The 21,398-nt window shown below is 36.9% G+C and overlaps 2 long non-coding RNA genes across 2 annotated transcripts in view; one reads left to right on the top strand and one right to left on the bottom strand.

The window, feature by feature from the left end:
* The window catches only part of LOC119715912 (uncharacterized), a 140,800-nt gene extending 124,457 nt beyond the window's left edge, over positions 1 to 16,343 (top strand). Inside the window, exon 9 of the long non-coding RNA XR_011807438.1 lies at positions 12,395 to 16,343. This is a non-coding gene — a long non-coding RNA (uncharacterized lncRNA). The remainder of the gene's footprint in view (positions 1 to 12,394) is intronic.
* LOC140001852 (uncharacterized) overlaps positions 1 to 21,398 on the bottom strand; it is a 222,983-nt gene that overhangs the window by 62,643 nt on the left and 138,942 nt on the right. The window lies entirely within an intron of this gene.

Here is a 21,398-nt window from a genome sequence, read left to right as displayed (position 1 = left end):
ACATACATATGGCAGATGTGGCACAAGATTTAGGGATACTCATTTCCTGAAGGCCTATTCATTAGAAACCAAATGGGCTGTCTGACTTTTTTTTTTTTTTTTCCAGAGATCTAAACAAAGGCATTTAACATCCGTTGATGTGCTTCAGGCATCCATATGGGGCTGTCATATATGACACTTATAAGGCCACCTGTGTTCTGCACCAGCAGCTAGAGGCAGGGTACCTTACAGTACCACAAATGTCACTGAATGCTTAGGTTGTTCATAAACCATACTGTAATAATTGACAGGGATCTAATAGTAGACATATAATTTATAATGAATAATTAACATGGACAGTATAGGCATATCTTCTTGCAGAATATCTATGAGCAGATTAGGCTTTATTTGAATCTATCCATTATTTAAAATTATTAACATTTGTTCCTTGTTGCAGTTTTTATGGATTGACTCTACGGATTGACTACAATTATTTCTCTAAATATTATTGATATTTGATGTTCCAGTTCTACTTTTTGTTGGGATAAATGGTGCAGAGCAGAAATTTGTATATCTTATGTTAAAGTACAATCTTAGACTTTGATGTCCCTGGCCTTGTCCCTGCTTTTCCTGAGAACAGCGTCCTATTTAGGTGAAACAGCACTTCTAAATTCCATAATTGGGCTAGTGAAAAAAAAATAATAATAATAATAAATCGTAATTCATTATTTTTAAGAATAAATTATTTCCTTTACTCTTGTAACTCCTGGAGTCATCTGCAGTTTATCTGCTACTGATGGCAGGTGAATGTTTAGCTAAACAATAGAGACATCAGCCACTTCTCCAGATTATTGTTTCCGTCCAGCTGGAAGGTTGCCATGAGATGACCACCCTGTAGCACCCTCTGCAATCTGGTAGTGCCTTATGCCACAACAAGAGCTGCAGGAAATCAGCTCCATTTTAAGAAAATATTTGAGTCACACACAGAAAGGGAGCTGAAAATGAACAGCAATCTGTTTAATGTTCCAAGACATAGAAAGATTGATGGTCCTGAAGTTGAAATTTCAGTAGGAGGAAATTAATCCACTTGCTAAGCACAGTAAACAGACTGAAACGTCTGCCCCCAAGCCTCTTTGCTTTACCTAATGGCTTAATATAAAAAAATAAAACTTGACAAATAAGCAAAAACCTCCAACATAAACATTATCTTCTTACATTAGTGAGGTCATATGGGCATTTCAGACAATCTTGGAACCATTTGCTATTTGCTGACACCCCTGTGGGTCATGAGAAGCAGGTTAAGAATATGCCTAGTTAAGTTAAGTTTTCTGTCCAAATAAATCAGACAGACCTACAGGCTGGAATTCTGGCACTGTTATGGAGAAATACAGCTTACTTCTGAGCTGCAAAAAGAATGACATTTTCTCCTAGAACTGAATTCTGAATGATATTTATGTTACTGATAAACCTGTTTCAGCTGGTAGGAAAGAAATTGGTTGAGCCTTGGCTAGAAGCACTATAAATTACTATGTGACTACCACTGCAGAAGCTTATTTGAGTCCTTATGAAGTTGAATGAAAAAAAAAAAAAAAAAAAACAAAGGCAGATGACAAGCCTCACAATGGATTTGAGCATGAGGATAACCCAGCAAGATGTACACTGGGCTTTAATCCCAAATTAGTATGATAGGAAGGCAAATGTGCTGAATCACAGAATCTCTAGGTTGGAAGAGACCTCAAGATCATCGAGTCCAACCTCTGACCTAACACTAACAGTCCCCACTAAACCATATCCCTAAGTTCTACATCTAAACGTCTTTTGAAGACTTCCAGGGATGGTGACTCAACCACCTCCCTGGGCAGCCTGTTCCAATGTCTAACAACCCTTTCAGTAAAGAAATTCTTCCTAACATCTAACCTAAAACTCCCCTGGCGCAACTTTAGCCCATTCCCCCTCGTCCTGTCACCAGGCACATGGGAGAACAGGCCAACCCCCATCTCGCTAGAGCCTCCTTTAATATACTTATACAGAGTGATAAGGTCACCCCTGAGCCTCCTTTTCTCTAGGCTGAACAAGCCCAGCTCCTTCAGCCGCTCCTCATAGGACTTGCTCTCCAGGCCCCTCACCAGCTTCGTCGCCCTTCTCTGGACCCGCTCAAGCACCTCGATGTCCTTCTTGTAGCGAGGGGCCCAGAACTGAACACAGTACTCGAGGTGCGGCCTCACCAGAGCCAAGTACAGGGGGACGATCACCTCCCTAGCCCTGCTGGTCACAGTGTTTCTGATACAAGCCAGGATGCCGTTGGCCTTCTTGGCCACCTGAGCACACTGCTGGCTCATATTCAGCCGACTGTCCACCATCACTCCCAGGTCCTTCTCTGCCTGGCAGCTCTCCAGCCATTCCTCTCCCAGCCTGTAGCTCTTCTTGGGGTTATTGCGCCCCAGGTGCAGGACCCGGCACTTGGCCTTGTTAAACTTCATACAGTTGACCTCAGCCCATCGGTGCAGCCTATCCAGATCCTCCTGCAGCGCCTTAAATTGCAGCATTCACTGGTTTAACCAGTCTTTAAGTTTAATTGCTATGCAGTCAATATGCTAGTAAGCAGAGTATCAGAGGATGATGGTCAAGTGGGGTTTCAATGCTTGAGTCTTCTTCCCATTTATGCTGGCTGCAAAGTTAAATCGTGAGGTCATCAGATCCATAACAGTAGTTTACAATAAAGAACAATAACTGGGATGAAAGATGAGCTTACTGAATCATGTAGACTCTTACCTGCTACCTCAAAAGGATAGCATACCTGCCTTTAAAGAGTACTGCCTGAAATAATGTCAGTCACTGGATGTCTGCTTCCCTCAAGGTGTACTGCTGTGAAATAAATCCTCCAGCAAAATACAATTTATTATAAAAGCAGAATTGCAGCACTAAGAAAGACAAAAATTCATTAGACCCTCACCAAACACAGATATATATTTAAAGCTATTGCAGAAAAATGCAGCTCATGCAAAACAGCTTAACTGCTTTCAGTGTGAGACTGCCAAACAACAAGATTTAACAGCAGGAAAACTGAAATGCATGACAGTTTATGAGAAGAGAAACCAAAATGAGCATCATGGGGGTAGCTGTAAAACACATGAATCTCAGAATTTGTACAAGAAAGCACAAGTAATAAGCTACCATGGAGAAGAGAACTGCCCAGGGACAGAACTTTTCAGCTTCAAGATGGTTCTCTGAAAACAGAGCATATAAAGGGTGACTAAAATGTTATTTTCATCTCCAGTAAAAACTCTAAACAAATGATTTAGAGGATGTTTTATGCAATTTCTAATGATGGGAAACTTTATGGAATGAAATCAAAAAAGACTGTCAAGAGGAATCATCATAAATTTCAACAATGACAAACGAAATGACATTTTTAGATAAACAGTTTCAAAGAATTTTAGAAAACAGTATGTTGGGCAGACCACTGAGATTGAGAAGGCTGGAGAGAGTTTTGTCTTGTTTTGCCAGGGCTTGCCTTGCAAAAAAGCCGAAGGGAGTTTTGCCTTGCTTTGCCAGGGTTTGGGATTAAACACCTTGTATGAAAACCAATTCTTCATTAAAAAAAAAAAAAAAAAAAAAAAAAAAAGTAAAAAAAAGGTTTCTTGTAACTGTAACTGGGACTTGTTTGCATATGCAAGACAGGTGAAGCTGCAAGATCTATGGTTGGCTGGAGAGCAGAAAGGCGTTGAGGAAATAAGCCTTGAGAAAAACATAGCATGTAGTTTCTGCTGTTTTAATCCCCTGTCTGGGTTACCAGCTACAGAATTGCCAAAAAAGACATATTAGTAGGGCTACAAGTGGAGGCTTGCTATTGATTGTACTGTGGATGACTCTGATTTCAAGAGCTTGTGATGTTACATCTTTTTTTTTTTTTTCCATTTATTTTAAAGATGTCTGTCGCTATTCCACCAATGAGGGAATAGAAATACATTTTTAAAGTACATTTAGTTTCTCCTGTGGCCTGGTAACAATAAAAACCAGGTCTTTAGTTACATACCTGTGAACCTGAAGGCGTAATACATGTATATCCTGAGGATCCATTGTCAGATAGTGGTAGCACGGAAAAGGGAGTAAAAATGTGTTATATCTTCTGTTCCTTTCTCTCTCCAACCCACTCAATCAGTTTAGAACTGAAAAAGTTTGTCTAATTTTCAGTTCAACTTCCCAGTTTTCACTAGAGACTATTATAAAAATGCTTTGCACTCTATTTAAAGCATTACACTTTCTGACATCAGCCCTGGCCTCTGAGTTGACAACTCCAGCATCGTTCTGCAATGGAGGTGATGAAAATTTGGATGGGAGTTTTTGTTTGAAAATGCTTTGCAGGCTAAATGAGCATTACTCTGATAGTTCTTGCTTTGTAATAAAACTGTCACATCTTCTCAGTGGTGGTGGTACACTGGGAGCACGGATGTGAAAAATTGGATTCTTGGATCTGAAAAATTTCCCCAGTTACATTTTTTATCATCTGTTAGACAAATTATACTAAAACTAAAGTGGCAACAAAGATTCAAGCTCTCATAAGATTCAGTGAACTTTATCTGTTTGTTTTGGAGAAGACCACATGAGTTTTGTCTGCATATGTTTAACAAAAAAAGTTATGCTAAATTGTATTTGTTCCCCATAGAAACAAACCTAGAACAATGGATCTACAACTAGTCAAAAATCGCAGAGTAAAAACACAGTCCTTTAATTTACCAAGAAAACAACAACTACTACAAAAAGGGTTGGTTTTTAGAAGATTTGATTTCTCATATTAGTGAAATAAAATTTCTCATATTAGTGAAATAAAATTCAAATTTTTCATTTTGCCAATTCTCAGTAATAATTAATTTAATACTGTGTGGTAGTAAAATCATTTCTCATTTTGAACTGATGGCTCAGTCTAAAACGTTATCTGAATTTTCCTTTTAAAAGGGCAAAAATTGTATTATTCAGTTATTCTACAGAATATTTCAGAAATCAGTATAATATAACCATAATAAAACCAAAACATATTTGGTATTTTGTTTACAAAAGCAAACAAACACTATTCAACTTTGGTTTAAAGAAAAATTCTTTTTCCTGGTGTCAGAAGGCATATGCATATGTAACGAGTCCATTTTATTTCCTGATAGTAAGAAATAAAAGAATATTTAAGAATAGCAAAATGTATCTAATTTCTCTATGTTTTAAATTAGTTTTTGTTGTTGTTATTGTTCTAACATTCTATATTGAGAATATGTTTTATGATTCTGTTTGCTGCACTTATTTTTAAACATAGGAGCCATCATACTGGGACATACCTGGGAGCACAAAGTCTGACACTGTCTCTGACTGCTTAGCACCAGAGATTGCAGAAGTGCTTTCCGATTGTGTTTATAGATGGTCAATAAAATGCCAGTAGATGGCACTCAAGAATGCACAGCCTTGATCCTAAGAACAAGCAACTTGTCATGCTCAGCAAATGGCTTCCTCGGCCTTCTTTTCACGACAGATCTTAGCAGAAGAGGCTTGAAAGGAAAATGAAAGAAACAAGGCACTTTGGATTTCGCTGGTTCACCTGGTTTTCTCCATGAAGCACACAAGTCTCATTTTGTATGCCTAATAACAATAATTAGATTTTGCTGCTGAAGGCAATGAAAATAGATGAGAAACCTGCAGGGAATTTTTTTTTTTTTTTTTTTTCCTTTTTAATCTCAATATAGTAGCGGACTTTATTTGGTTGGCTAATGCAAATTTGCATTTTCTTCAATATAATATGTTATGATGTTTTTTGATATTTTTACCAAGACAGGTTTCATTCTCTTAAAATAGGTCTTGTGATATTCTGTTTTAATCTGCTGCAAATGATTTGAGCAAACACAAGAAAAACTATCAGGTGAAGGGTGTTTCTTGCTTTTCCTGCCCCAGTAACCACATTAGAGCCTGGGAGGCTCAGGCCATAGAGAAGACTGTGGTTTTAGAAATAACCACTCTGCCAAGTAGCCAATAGAAATGAAAGCAAAGCAGAAACTGTCCACAGCCAGTGGTCTTTGACCTGAGTGACTTCCAGCTCTACACCTGCTGCTTGTAACTGAGATTAAAGATCTGTTGGATGTGGGCAGTTTGTGTAAAACTAATGACTAAATTTAACATAGACTCAGCTCAAAGCTGCATGATTTGAGCCAAAATAATAGCTTGTCTGAAACATTCCTCCTATCCCCGTGTGAGGGTGGCTTTGTTAAGTTGTAGGTTCTCAGTTAAAAAAAGTAATAAAATGAAGAAAAGACAGTCAACAAATCTGGCTGTGTTAAAGCTATCAGAAGCAATAAAATCCAGCTGATACAGCTGTGAAAAGCAAGAGTGTTTTCATTTTTAAATTTGTCTTCATGTAATCAGGATAAATCCCCCTTCAAGCACGAGGGGCATGGATTGCCTGCTGTGGGAAGGGGAAGAAGAGCAGAGGAAGCAGGAAGGGAAAGAGAAAGAAGAGTAGAGGAAAGAAAAACCATGGAAAGCTCAGTTCCCCGCAGGGAGATGGGAGAGTTCCATGAAAGTTGGTGACCAGGGCACCACAAAAATACTAAGCAAAACTTGTGTCATGCTAATGGACTTCAGCACTGACAAACAGCATCCCAAAAGAGTGTAACACAAGACTTATGTGAAAGAAAGAGATGTTGAAAACCAGTCTATTTAATGGTTCGGTCTGGCTGGAATATGTCTTCCCTGGCTTCCAATGTTCCTAATTCCTTTTCTTAACCATCACATGTGCTTAGTCACTCCAGCTCCTGCAAGCTGAACAGGTTTCAAGGCTCCTTTCAGTTCTTACAGTTGATGTTGCCTCCACCTTCAGTTCTTACTGTGTTGACAGGTTAGTGAGTTATTTACCTTACTTGTTCATTCTTCTCAGCATCTTTCTCCCTAGCTGCTTCAATTTTCCTTTTCCTACCTCATGTTTTCCTCTCTAGCCAGCCTTTCCACATCCCCATTACACACTAAACTAACCCAAGCACCCTTCTATGTTGGCAAGAAACCATCTAATTATATGTTAGAGAATAAAAGAATACAGACAAGGAATTAGAGAAGGAAGAATCTGAATGACTATGACCAAGCAGGCTTTAAGATGCTAAATGACCCTGATCAGTAGCACAGAATTTGAAAGCCTGAGGAATGGAGACCTTACAGATGGCCTTAGAGATGTTTCTAATCAACCTCAAAGCAGTAGCAGTTTTGGTTGACAGTGAACATGTATTGAGGGATGATTTGACATTTTTGATATCAATGGAAGAAGTATGAATGAAAATTAAGTATTAAAGATTTATCACATCAAAGTTTTAGCAACAGATATACTGCTTTGTATCAAGAAACAGTGTGCCAAGAACCTTTCTAGCACTAAACCAGAAACAGAATGTACTTATTCTATTTACAGAAGAAAAAATATATATCCAAGAACAGTTTTTGTTGAAAAGGACCTCTGGAGTTCGTCTGCTCAGCTCTCAAAAAACACCATCACTGTTAAGATCTTTTTCTGTCTCTCTAGTCCAAGTTTTCCATGCTACAAATTGTGTCAGAAGCCTGTTTTATGTTTGTGCACAAATTTGAGAGAAATCTGGCTCTTCCTCTCTATTACCACCTATTAGGTAGCTAAATAAAATTATTAAACCCCTCCTGCATTTTATTTATTATTATTTTTATTATTTTTTTTTCTGGGAGAACAAACCCAGCTCTTTCAGCTTCTTCTCATATGTCATCATCTTCTGCAGGCTCCTAACCATCTCAGTGGTCTTCTGCTGGATTTACTCCAGCTTTACAATGTCTCTCCTTACTGTGTCAGTACCTCTTTCTACAGGGGAGCTCTCAAGGTAATCTCATAGTATCACTGCATGTACAGTAAATTGCCATAATTGCTACTGATAAGGCTTCGTTATGCTTCACTCTAGTGAAATGTTAGCTAACCCAGTGAGTTGCATTCTCAATGAAATGTGTTTCAAAGAAATGCTAATATGTGCTTTTTCTTTCATGAATTTGCCTCTTTTCAGGACAACGTATCTATCTATATCTAGATCTAGATCTATGTATCTATATCTATCTATATCTATCTATATCTATAGATGTAGATATATAGATATATATATATATGACATATATGATATATATCATATATGATATATGTATATATACGTATACATATATCTATATCTATGTATATGTATAGATACATAGATCTAGATCTAGATTTAGATGGATATGATTGCTATTTTTATGTCCACTTCAGACTGGTTAGAAGATTTTACCATCACAGAACTGTTGACCAACAAGTCAGAGTTAGACATCTTGCTATGGATAACACCCTTTCTGGTGGCCAAGAAAGAGATTAGTTTATCTGAATTTGCACAACTCTGACCCTGAGAAACCACAGTCTTCCACTCTCAAAAATCATATTTCTGGCAAGGTGATATTGAGAAGATTCTCTGCAGTAAAGTATGTAAAAACTGAACAGATTATCAATAAAGGTCTTCAGTTTAACACTTTCCCCTATCTTCTCCCTGGCATGATCATTTCAACTTAACACCATTTTGGTTTGGAAACATCCATAGCATCAAAGACAGCACAGGGTTCTGAGGTGCTCTCATGTCTCCTCTGAAAGTAGCAACGTTCTGGATCCACAGTATTTAAACTGAGCTAAACGGAGTGTCTTTCTACTCTTTTTTATGGACATTTTTCAGTGTTGGCAAGTTTTATGTCCTGGGTTTTTTTCCTATCCGTACTTTCTACTGACTACCAAAATTCTCAGTTTTTGTCTGTGGTCTGTTTGTGGCAAAAACAGACTTTTTTTTTTTTTTTTTTCCTGCAAAAGACTGGTTAGCATATTGGAGTATACAACTTTCTTGTGTAGTATTTCCTTCCAGATGTAACTTAAAAGAAAGGAAAAAGCAAGCCTCTTTCTGGCAAAATTGTAGCAGCTCTTAGAGAACAGTTCTGCACTTCAGTTTCTTCCCAGAAATCCTTGCTGGGTGGAGCAGAGGAGCATGGTAAAGGTCTCCTAGCACTTAGATAAAAGCAGTCCAGTGTGCTCATACAAACTGAAAGAACGATGCAAGATCCCACGAGAGGTTTTTATAGAACAGAGAAAGTTCATGCTGCCTTCTGTGCATCTTTGCATCTTTTTATCTTTCTTGGGATGTGTTAGAAATACTGAACAAGGAAAATATTTGCCATATTCATCTCTTTTTTTTTTTTTCTTTTTTTTTTTCTCGATAGCCCTTCCGGCCTTTGGAAAATTTACAGCACATGAAAAGCCTCCATACTGACAGGAGCTTACCAGCCTGGCCAGGCTTTTCTAGCTCCACACAAAGCTAGGCAGTCTGACATAAAACATGGGTGTTGAATCAAAGCCTTATTCTTCTTGCCAACTGCACTCAGTTTGGAAAGAGCACAGTCATACAGTCATTTGGAAGGTCAAATACTGTAACTGTAGCCATATCACGTACATTATTTTAATGAGAAAAAGGTGAGGACCCGAAAACAAAGCACTGCACCATAATATGAATCAGCATCAGAGGATTATTTAATGCCATAAAAAGGTGGAAAGTGTCAAAATGTAAACTTAACTTCCTGTGGAAGAAAACTAAGAATTTTTTATTTTATTTTTTTTTTTTTTGTAGTACTTAAAGAGGTCTAAAAGTGTTGCATATAACAGCCCGATTTTGTTACTACAATGACACATAATTTTTAAAGGTACTTGCTCTCATGTGATTTATTTTATTTGTTAGAGAAAAGGGTTTTTATTGTACTACTGATTACTAGTTTCTGCCTTTTTTTTTTCTCCAATTGTAAACAAAGTAAAACACACATGGGATAACATTAATAACACACTGTTATTTAAATATATACTGACTCTGAAGAAATGCAACTGGTGTGAAAACTGGTAGAAAATTTGATATAATGAGTGCACACAAAAGGAATGAAAGGTGCCATGAAGATTTTTCTTACACCTATGAAATTTTTAAAGTTTTCTTTCTCATAAAGAAGATGTAATGACATCAGAGTGTCTACAATGTCTTAATGCATTCAACTTACATAATGGGTAACACTCAGTACCCTATTCCTAATAGAACAGACACTATAAGTAAAATTTACAAAAGTGTCAAATCACTGAGAAACATACGTTTTATTAGAAATCAAAGAGTTTTTCTCTAAATTTATGGCGATCTTAGCTTGAAGATGAGTTGTGTTGTAGGGAAAGGAGTTTTCCCAAAGGAGAAAAAGTAAAATTAATGAAATTTAGTCCAGTTTAGAGTTAAATCTAGAAAAAGTAAGGGCAGAGAAAGATGTATATTTATGAAATTTCACAGGTTCCATCACCTACTAGCTTCTGATATTTGAAAACCCATACCCATACAGATTTTCTGTGACATGTACCCGCTCTTACCCTGTAAACTGGCAGGTCCATAGCATGAAGTGTTCTCCTCAGCTGGGAGTGGCATTGATTCCAGGCCATAGTTTTCTGTTGTGGTGGTTTTGCACTGGTAGGTAGCTAAACACCACCTTGCTGCTCTCTTACTCCCCACGCTCAGAAGGACATGGGGACAAAATGCAATGAAAAACCTTATGGGTTGAGATGAGGACAGGGAGACAACTCACCAGTTGCCATCACAGGCAAAACAGACTCAGCATAAGGGAGATTCATGTAATTTATTACTTATTACTAACAGAGCAGAGAAGTGAGAACTAAAAGCAAGCTACAAACACATTCCCCCCACCCACCCTCTTCTACCTCCTCCCCAAAAGCATTGCAGGAGAACGGGGAATGGGGTCTGCAGTCAGTCCCTGATGCTTCATCTCTGCCACTCTTTCACAGTCACTCTCTGCCCCTGCTCCACATGGGGTCCCTTCCATGAGATGCCGTCCTTCCCAAACTGAGCCTGCAGGGGCTGCCCACAAGCAGCGGCTCTTCCAGAACTGCTCCAACACAGGTCCTCCCATGGGCAGCAGCTCCCCTTCAGATCATCTGCTTTTGCATGGGCTCATCTTCATGAGCTACAGGTCCAGCCTACAGTCTGCTCCACTGTGGGATCCATGGACTGCAGGGGGACAGCCTGCTTCACCAGGCCTCTCCACAGGCCATAGGGAAACTGCTGCTGTGTGCCTGGAACACCTCCTGCCCTCCTTCTTCACTCACCGTAGTGTCTGCAGGGCTGTTTCTGTCTACGTTTTCTCACTCCTCTCTCCCAGTTGCATTTCTTTCCTTTCTTCAGTCTGCTCTCCCAGAGGCCCAACCAGTGTCACTCACTGGCTTGGCCCTGGCCAACAGCGCATTCCTTTTGGAGCTGTCTGGAGCTAGCTCTTAGCTGATATAGGTCAGCTGTGGGGCTCTGGTCACAGAGGAAACTCCTGCAGTCCCCACCACTATCAAAACCTTGCCATGTAAGTCTAATGCATCTGTATAGTACAATCCTTTCATAACAAAATAAAACCAAAATTGGATAGAATAAAAAGAGCAAATAATTTAAACTGCTTGATATTGAGGTCGGATATAGTTCCATCGCAAGACTCACCAGGGAACAGAACACAAAGCTGCTGTACATAAACCTCCCCAAAGAGCAAGAACTACATATTAAAGATTTTTATTAGATGACGTTTTAAAGTATCCCTAGGGATAGTACAAGCTTATGTTTTTTTATGTGTTTAAACAGCACAGTTGCAAGGGAATGTAGCCATAATATTCTATGTGTCAGTAATTCAAAAAAAGAAATCCCATAAAAATTAACCATCAGAAAATAACAAGTAGCTATATATCAAGAGCTGCATTATTAAAACAAGAAGGGACTCTGTTGCCTGCGTATGGTGAATATTACAAAATAACAAGTCAAGAGCCATTATGCCATTTGGGCAGCTTAAAGTTTTATGAGCCCCTTAGCTTCAAAGCATCAGTGGAGGTATTGATTAGCCTTTGAGCATCGATGGAGGTAGTGGTGTTACCCCCAGAAGGTCTTGTTCCTTATTGTTTGATTTTACCATATTTTACCATGTATTCTCAACTATTGCAAGATAGAAATAAAATAATTGGCATCAGCTCTGCTTCTTGTTGACATATAAGATCATATAACCCAAGAGCAGCCATGAAGAATATTCATGATGATTTCTAATCCTTCCTACAAAAGTCATGATTGAAGATATTACAAGAAGCACAGTAGAATCCCAGAGAAACAGAAAGACAATGTCTTCTATGTTTGTTTTGATGATGTTTAGTTTTGTTTCCTGCAACTCATTCTATACAGGTTGAATCTAATTCCAAAGTGCATCAAATGCTGATTTGCCTCCATACTTATGACCTCAAAGAAATATTCGAAATACAGAGCTATGTTATGGAGATAGAACTTAATGCATTGTATTTTCTTACAATTCACTGCAGATACTCCCTAGCTGCTTTGGACTCTGTGATTAAAGCCACCTCTACCCATGGTTTCAACCAGGGCTGTGAAGGTTCACGCAGCAAACACTCCAGTCTCTCTCTTAGAAGAAGGATTCCACAGCTGCAAGGTCAAACATGATCACTGAAGGTTGCCATGGTAACTATATATTGATTCATTAAATATCAGAGCTTGTTCTGAAGCTTGTCCAAAGCGAGATATTATCCTACCATTATCATGTTTCTCAGCTCTTTGTTTTAATGTTTTGTGCTGTGGGTAGCCTATTCTGAATGTGAGAAAACTAAAACACAGTGATGTCTTAGTTATGCAAGACAGAAAAAAAAAAAAAAGAAAAAAAAAGAAAAAGGGAGGGGAAGGGGAGAGAAAGAGAGAAAGAATAAAACTAGCTAAATAAAGATGAGGGTTGCACAATGCACACATCTCAGAGGGGGAAAAAAGGAAGCAAAGAGAGCTGTTCTAATGTTGACTACAGAGCACTGAGTCAATAACTTCTCTTTAGAATCACTTGAGCATAGATATGTTATTTTTTGATCCAAACTGAAACCAATGCAGTTATGATGTGGTGAGACCATAATCCCAATACTTGTCTGTGGAAAACACGAGACAAATACATATCCTTTCAAGTTGCTGACAGTTTTTCTGTAGAAAAGTTACAGCATAGAGGGATAAGAGTATAGAGTCCATCAACAAAACAGTGTTGTTGTTCTGACCTCTTTGTTTATGTGGTATTTGAAGAAGTGTGGAGCTTCAGTAAGCCTTGGTTATAGTTGTATTAACAACCTTTTGATATGCACACATCCACAGACAGCCATTTCCAAATGTCAAGTTTCTTTTTGGCTTCTTAGATAAGTAGGGAAAAAATCAGAGTAATAGTAATCTAATAATAGTAATCTAGTAATATCTAGTAATACAATAATCTATCTACTGATATAAAAGCAAGTTTTGTTTTCTGGTTGGGATAAAGTACATAGGCTTCAACATAAAATATTTTAATTTACTTTATGTTTGGTATTTACATGACCTTTGGTATTTGCACCTTTGATGGAAAGCAAATCTACATGTTATAACATGAAATGTAGTCATCACAATCATTTAGCTGTACCAGTTTTCTTCAACTATAAGTCAGACTGTTTCACTGGTTTTTGGTAACAATGAATTGGAACACATAAATAATATAAAATGAAGTATAGCACCCAGACAGCGGTATCTCTGCAGTCTTTTTCCATTGCTTTACTAGAGGGAGCTCCTCTTTTTTCCTTCTCCTAAGCACCAATCATATTTCCATTTCCAATTTACACTTAGCTTGATAGGGAAAAGGGCTCCATTCATGAGGTCTTGCATTATTAATTTAATGTAAAATAGTATAGGTACCTTGGTATGTATGTGGTACAGAAATGGATGATCATTATAGTTTGTGGGGTTTGGTTTTGTTTACTTTTTTTTCTGAGTAGTTCTCACCTCATTTTGCCTTTCATTCTGGAAGTTACCACACATCCATCACAGCCCATATAACCAAGCAATGCTTTCCAGACCCTCCAAACTTTGATGAACTGCAAAATCTCAAGTTGCATGGAATAAGCAAATGACCTTCAGGAAGGTAGCACCCAAACCAGGCTTCACCCATCCAAGACTGATCCTCCAGTCAGGAAAATCAATCCAGCTGTTTGGCTGTCAGCAGGGCAGAATTCAGTCTTAACAAATATTATGACATTTACCAATGAGTTGACAGTAGCAGATATATCCCTATTCTTACTTCAGTGTATAGACTATAAAACTGACGTAAAAATTGAGCATTGCAAATTGTTGGCAAACACTGACTATTATAATCTTCTGAACCTTATTTAAAAATCAATAGATTTCAAAAACTTTAGTTAAAATATTAAACATTAATATCATCTGATTTAATCATAGTCACTTCAAAGATGATCCTGATTTTCTGCTAGGGATAGTGAACAATTTAATCATTTATTTAATCTTCATATGTATACCATAGTAAGTCTAAGCAAATTTTTGATTTTTGTTTTAACCTCAAAACATTGTGTTGACTTCTGTGTGATCAGTGAAGCATAGAACACCACAGAAAAGTAAGTTATAACCAACTGGTACAGCTGATTTAATGTTATCCACTTCCTCATATCCCTTGTCATTAAATTTATGTGTTTTTGTTGTTGTTGTTGTTTGTTTTGTTTTGTTTTCTCCCTCTTTATTGCTGTCTTGTATTTTGCTGGGTCACCTTTTTCTTCCTAAGACCATTGTCTGTTCCATTTTTTTCCCATTACTAAAAGGTAATCCAATCGTCAGCATCTCCCTATCAATTTTCCTTGTGAAATATCTATTCATATCTGTGGTATTATAAGTATATAGAATGAAAACATACCTGTGTGCTAGCAAAAAAAACAACAACACTTTTTTGAGTATGTTGGCAGAGTCACATGGGTCATCTGGAAAAGCCAGATAACAGATTTCATGCTTGTCTGGGTGCAGAATATTAGGATTGTTATGAAATCAGTTCTACGGGAAATGGGATTCCCCAGCAAACACAAGACAATCTACACTCTTTTAACTGATTTCATATAGAATCATAGAACAGTTTGAGTTGGAAGCAACCTTTCAACCCCCCTGCCATGGGCAGGTACCCCTGCCACTAGATCAGGTTGATCAGATATGTGCTTGTGATATTTAGCAATCCAACACTGCTGGGCTTAAGCCTCTATTTCATGACTATGTTTAAGTACAGGCAACTGCACATTTGCCCAGTATGTTCTGCCCTGTAGTTTAATACAAGAATAAGAGGTGAGATGGAGTGCCCTGCCTCTCCGTGGCAGAGAAGGAGCTCCTGGTCTATGCTGGGCCTGCTGAGGGAAGTCTGTGTCATTGTGTGAACAATGGGTTCTGAAGAGAGGAGGAAGAGGCAAGAGGAGATAGAGAAGTTGAGTATGGGTCAGCTTGAACACGTGAAGACAGGGTGAAGGTAATATCTCTTATGCTACTAGATAAGCAGGAGCAGACTGCAGGAAGTCTGTTCTTCCCTCACAGGGGAAATTGTATTTGCTTTACTTGCCCTCTGTTCTTTTTGTGTCACAATGGATTGACCTTTTCAAGCACAAAAAGGAATGTGGAGCCAGAACTTCCCTGATTTATTGATGCTGCCACTCAGATAAAGTCCCTCAGATTTCCTGTCAGACCAGGTCTTCACCCGAAAATCCTTTCAGAGACTGGGCAGAATATCTGTGATGGTCCTCACACTAAAGTAGACTGCAGAGCTCCTCTGGTTTAGGTATATCAGGCTGAATGTCCAGGAGACACTGGGTGGCATGATAGCTTGTGATCTGTATCCGAGTGGTAGACCTCAGATCAATTTTCCCACTTCCTTTCCAGCCACTGGAAAAAAATGGAACATGTTTTCCTATCCCAAAAGTGTCACCCCTGGTGGTGTTTTGTGCAGGTTGGGGTGCTACAGGACTGTCTGTGGCACATGAATGATTTGACATATGAACATCAGTAATTCCATGTGGACAAACATTGAGCACAAAAGAGCACAAACATTTCTCCACAGCCCTAAGTGTGACAGGTCCTATAGGACTGCACAGCAGCTGAGTGACTGATTTTAGGTTGCAGCCATACCTGAATGCCCTTTTGAGGCAGCTAATTGCCACAAATACATTACTCTGTAAATTAATCTCTTTCCATTAGTCTCTTTCCCTTACAAGTTGGCTTATCATTTTTGGTAAGTTTCCTTTTCCGTTCAAAAAACAAATAAATAAATAAATAATAAATACATAAAAAGACCTTTAAACCTTTAAAATTCCCCATTGTTTCATATAGCTAGTCTTATGAGAAATATCAAAGAACTGTAGAGTAGATTTTACATTGTGATAAGTGAATACAAAATTTTCTGAGAAAACCTGAATATAGACCCTTCCTAATACAGGAGAGAGAAGAGGAGAAAGACTGGTGATGCAGGTGTGAGTACCAGACCGCTTTAATGTGTACCATCAGCTTGTAGTTATTTAAAAACTTCTGAGAAAAAGTTGAATAGGAAAAAAAAAATCTTGCTCTTTTCTGTAATTGAAAGTATAGCTTTTATTCATTTTTTCATGTGTTTATAAATAGCTGGGCAATTTCTAGGCCTGATCCTGCTGTTCTCCTGCCAGCTACTTTTAATGTGTTCCCATCAGAAGTCCTTCTCAGTAACAGGGAAAAATACAATTTTGCATTCAAAAGTTAAGGAATCATCTTTGAAAATCTGATCTTTATATTTCAGCATAAAAAGAACAGTGGTCAAGAGCTGAGGCTCACTGATAACTGAGGATTTGCATGGAATAGCAAGAAATAGAAGGTATCATTCTCTGTACTGAAAAGCCTGCTCTGAAACATCAGGGAAGAAACAGAGCTACAATTAATTCTTTCTTAACAATGAGCTCTATTTCTTAAACATCTGTAACATCTATTTTTTTTATTTATTTTTATTTTTTTTATTTTTTTTACCAACCCTGATTTGTAATATTGATCACAGAACTGAATTTAGGTCAGCTCTCCCCACAGTCATTCATCACTCTTGGCTTTTGTCTTAAACAAGCTGGTGTATGGAATAGCCTGTAATTTCATTACTACTCACAGCCACTGTCACAAAAAGGATCGAAGAACATGTATATATGAGAGAGAGTGGAAATGAGATTTAGGTGTTCGGTCACCGATGTTATCGTGCCAACATTCAGAGTTATGAGAAACATTTCAGCATCATTTTAGGTGTTTTTGTTGTTGTTGTTGTTGTTTTCTCTTTGTTTGGTTGGTCTATTTTGTTTTGTTTTGGTTTTAATACTGACCCAGCAATAGATACATATTCAGAAGGGGTCAAGGCAAAGGACCTTTAGAATGGCTGTTGTCTCGATAGCCCTAATTTCAGGATGCAATGTAAACAACCCATATTCCATCATGGTTGCTAAGACAAATAAATAACATTTAGGAATAATAGATGAAGAGTGATGAATGACAGCTGCAAATATCAAGAGGTCATTTTAATCTCTATATTTCTTGTTCTGTATTTATTTATGGATTTATCCTCAAGCAACTGATGAAAAAGAAAAGCAATTTTCAATGTAAACAGAAATTAAAATGCAAGACTTTCCCCATAATACTCAAAAATATATCATCCTGCTTTGGGGCTTAGACTGTGATTCTGTGATTACTGCTCATTACCTCACAATGAATCTCCACTGGTCCATTCAAAACAGATGTCATAAAATGCTATATCTATACTTGCATGACATCCTTAGAAAAAAATATTTTCCACTGTGATCATATAGATATGAGCAGCGTTATACATTGAGACAGAATTAGTATCTGCTACTGACCATTTGAACAAAAGGAGAAGCTATAAATGCATTCTTGCAGGTTCAAATAACTGAGCATATCTAAAATTTCCTCTATCACCTCCATCATTAATAATAAGTGCTTTGGAAATAGTCTGTCAAGTTGTGGCTGCTTTATAGGAATAAAATTTATTTATGAACTAAGTTATTTGTCAAATGTTATGAAACAACATCTTCTACTACAAAATTATAAATAATCTAAGCTTAAAAAACATTTTTCAAAATATCCTCTTCCACCACGATATTATGGACATTCACTAAATCACAAATGTACATAGGCAAACATACAGGTACCCCAGACTGTTTATTGGGAAATAAAGATGACTACTGAACATTATTTCTGTGCTTAATGTTATTTGCTGTCATTTGAACCTATAAGTGAAAAAAGACTAGGCAGCAGTAGCCAGAAATATTCTGATCTTTCAGTTGTGAAGGTCCAATATATAATTAATCTTTTTAGTTAGGTTCCACTTTGAATCAAAAGAATATTTGCCATAGCTCTAAATTAGTTCTTGATATATCTAATAGGCAAAGCTCATAAAACTATGGAAAAATATTGTTTTCAAATTGCATCTTGGAGATGCAAACTGTAGGTGAACTAATGAAAACAGAAAAAAAAAAAGCTGAGATAATTCCATATTAAATGAAATAAGGGATTATCGAAGTGAATAGAGAAATAAGGGGTCTTAAATCTGAAGCTTTACATTTGATTAATTAATCTGCATCCTGAATTTGTTAATTGGATGCTTTCATGATATGTTGTTGTGGGACACTGACAGATGGTACTGCTCTCATGGCAATTAATCCTAGTAGCACTTTTAAAATAAGGCATAAACATATCTGGTTATTCCTGTTTCTGAAGTCATTTCTCTGAAACCTAGGACAGAAATAGCTATATGTCTCAGTATGAGGAAGATAAAAATGATGAATATTCAACCAGTTCTAAATAGCATTTAATTGCTTGTTCCCAGGTAATAGCTTTTAAGTAAAGACATTTTGTGACATTTACTGATATTGTCTGCCTTTTAGTTAGCACCTTTAGCAAGGATAGAAATGCGTGCTTAAATTTACATCTTTTTACTGTACAAGGAAAACATGAAATTTAAATAGTTGGTAGTGCAAAGTCAGCAAAGAAGACCAAGGAGAAAGCTCCACTAGATCTATGATAGATGTAGAAAACCAAATTTCTTTTCATTCTTGTTGAATTTTTTCTCCCTGTTTTTAATAACACAAGAGCATGTGTGCAGGAGTGGGTGTATTTTTGGACTGACAGTGTGTAAATGATTAACAGTTGACAGCTACTGTGAGTTTCCAGAAAATTTGCATTTAATGTTACACCAAAGCATGAAGTATGTGTTGATTTATCCCTACTGAAAGACTTTAGGTGAGAACTTTACTAAAACCTTCCTGAACTTTTCCATATGAAAGAAAGAATTTGACACTCACTGTGATTTAGGTCACTTAAAGATAAACACAAGGAAAGTCAAGGTTCACTGCTGTACATGCTGGCTCACCCTTTTTGGCCCATTTCATAGGTTAAATTAGCAGAAATCCAGAATGTTGGTTTCCACCACTTATAAATCACATTAAAAAAATAAATTAAAAAATTACACATTGTCATAGTCAACAAAAACATTTTGCTAAGTTTATTTTTCATAATTATTCCCTCATGTTTTTACAGGCCAATAACAGTTATTTAATTTAAAAATTTAATTTAAAAGCTATGAAGAAAGTTATAAAAATTACTGTGTGATGCAAAAGTTTGTTTCTGGCACACACTTCCTCAAGGCCTGGACAAACCCAGGAAATGGCATGGAAAATAAAGGCAACAGGAATAAAAATAATAAACCTTTCCTTTATATTCCTTAGCCTGGGATGTAACCTTGCAGTAAGAGGAGTACCGAGGTGAAGAGTAACCAGACTGTACAAGATCTTAGTTCAAGTCTTTAAAATTGTTGGGAAATATCTCTTAACGCATGTATGTCCACTGTCTAGAATTACCTCAGCCCAGTTAACTACTCTAGAAGTTAATGTAATTCAAGTAACAAATTTATTTATGCTTTATGTTGTAAAATCTCTAGGTCAAGGTCGTCTGTGCAACTGATTTAGGAATGCGTGTTGATTGATGGCAAAGTAGATGGGAGAAAAAATGTTCTTGATTTTAAATGGAAGTTGTATTTCTTAGGTCAAGATTTCTTAAAATAGAAGGCTGCATTCTTTTCTCTTTGCCACTGCTTATAGTCCCACTGAAGTCTCACACTGTATGAATCCATACATATAAATTGGATTTATGGCACAGATTTATGTGCACAGATGATTATAGGATGATAATCATAGGACATAGTGGTAACATTGTCTGCCCTTAGAGTATAAGAAAAAAAAAATAATGAAAAGTCATTCTTTCTCTAATGGGGAAGTCTACAGTCATTTGGTTCCAACACTATCTCACTCACCTAATTTATTGACAAGTGACCAATGCTAAAAGGACTGAATTATCATCTCTAGAGCAAAGCTGTGAAATAATTCAGATAGATAATGAAAATAGAAGATTAGGAACAATCTTAACCTGACCATGAAGAATATTGGCCCTAATCTGTATTTTTGTTTACATTTCTGTAATCTATTTGAAATGCTACATACATTACGTCTTATAAGGTAATACCAGATCCCATGAGAAATAAGCATATTTTTTTTCATTCGTATCAGCACTTTGCTTCTGCTAGAGGATGGTAGCATTGCAACAATTCAGCATTGTGCTCATCTGTTTTCTGATCTCATGCATTGTAAATTGAGGCCATATGTAGGGCTTTCCACAAGAAGTCTTTTATTACCATTTAGATAAGTAACATTTTATATTCTTCTACATTATTTTATACATTTCCTCTGTAAACAATTTCTGTTTTATAGCTACCCATACATAATCCATATGATAATAATAAATTAATGTATTATGTAAGCAGCTGGGATAAATCTGACAAGCCTGAAACAGTTGTAATTGGGCATAGAGAGGAAGAAATTGCTGACTGAACTGAGATGTTGGAGTGCCTAGGTAAGCTTTGCCACTTTTGCTGGTGAATTTGTGACCACCACTTTGTGGTAGAGAAAGCATTCGTTTATTTCATCACAAACTTAGAATGTAAAGTTAAAATTATTACAAGACTTATTATTACATTATTATTACATTATTACAAAATTATTACAGGAACACTTTTCAAAAGTAAAGCATCAGCGGTTTCCTATACTGTTCATAGTGAATGTTCCTTGGATTTGTAAAAGAAATTTTACAAACAGGTACTAATGGTGTCATCTTGGATAAAGCTGTGAAACATTTTATATTAACAGCCTCTTTCATAGACTCCAAATTTCAATTTATTTGTTTGATTGCATGTATTCAATGATTCACTTGAGATACTTTATGCTATTGAATTACTGTATGACACATTTGCAATTTCTTCAGTTCCATACTTAAAACACCTTTATGGACAATTGACATTGTAATTATTTTTTTAAGAATCTTATAAAAAACTTTTGATGACAAAATAGCCAAAACCAACATATATCTTCCTGAAATACTCCATGCCTCATAGTTGAACCTCCCATATCATCTATCTAA

Source organism: Anas platyrhynchos, chromosome 2 (assembly GCF_047663525.1).
Source record: "Anas platyrhynchos isolate ZD024472 breed Pekin duck chromosome 2, IASCAAS_PekinDuck_T2T, whole genome shotgun sequence".
Lineage (NCBI taxonomy): Eukaryota > Metazoa > Chordata > Aves > Anseriformes > Anatidae > Anas > Anas platyrhynchos.
The sequence above is the reverse complement of the archived record's forward strand: the minus strand, read 5'-3'. Positions and strand labels throughout refer to the sequence as shown.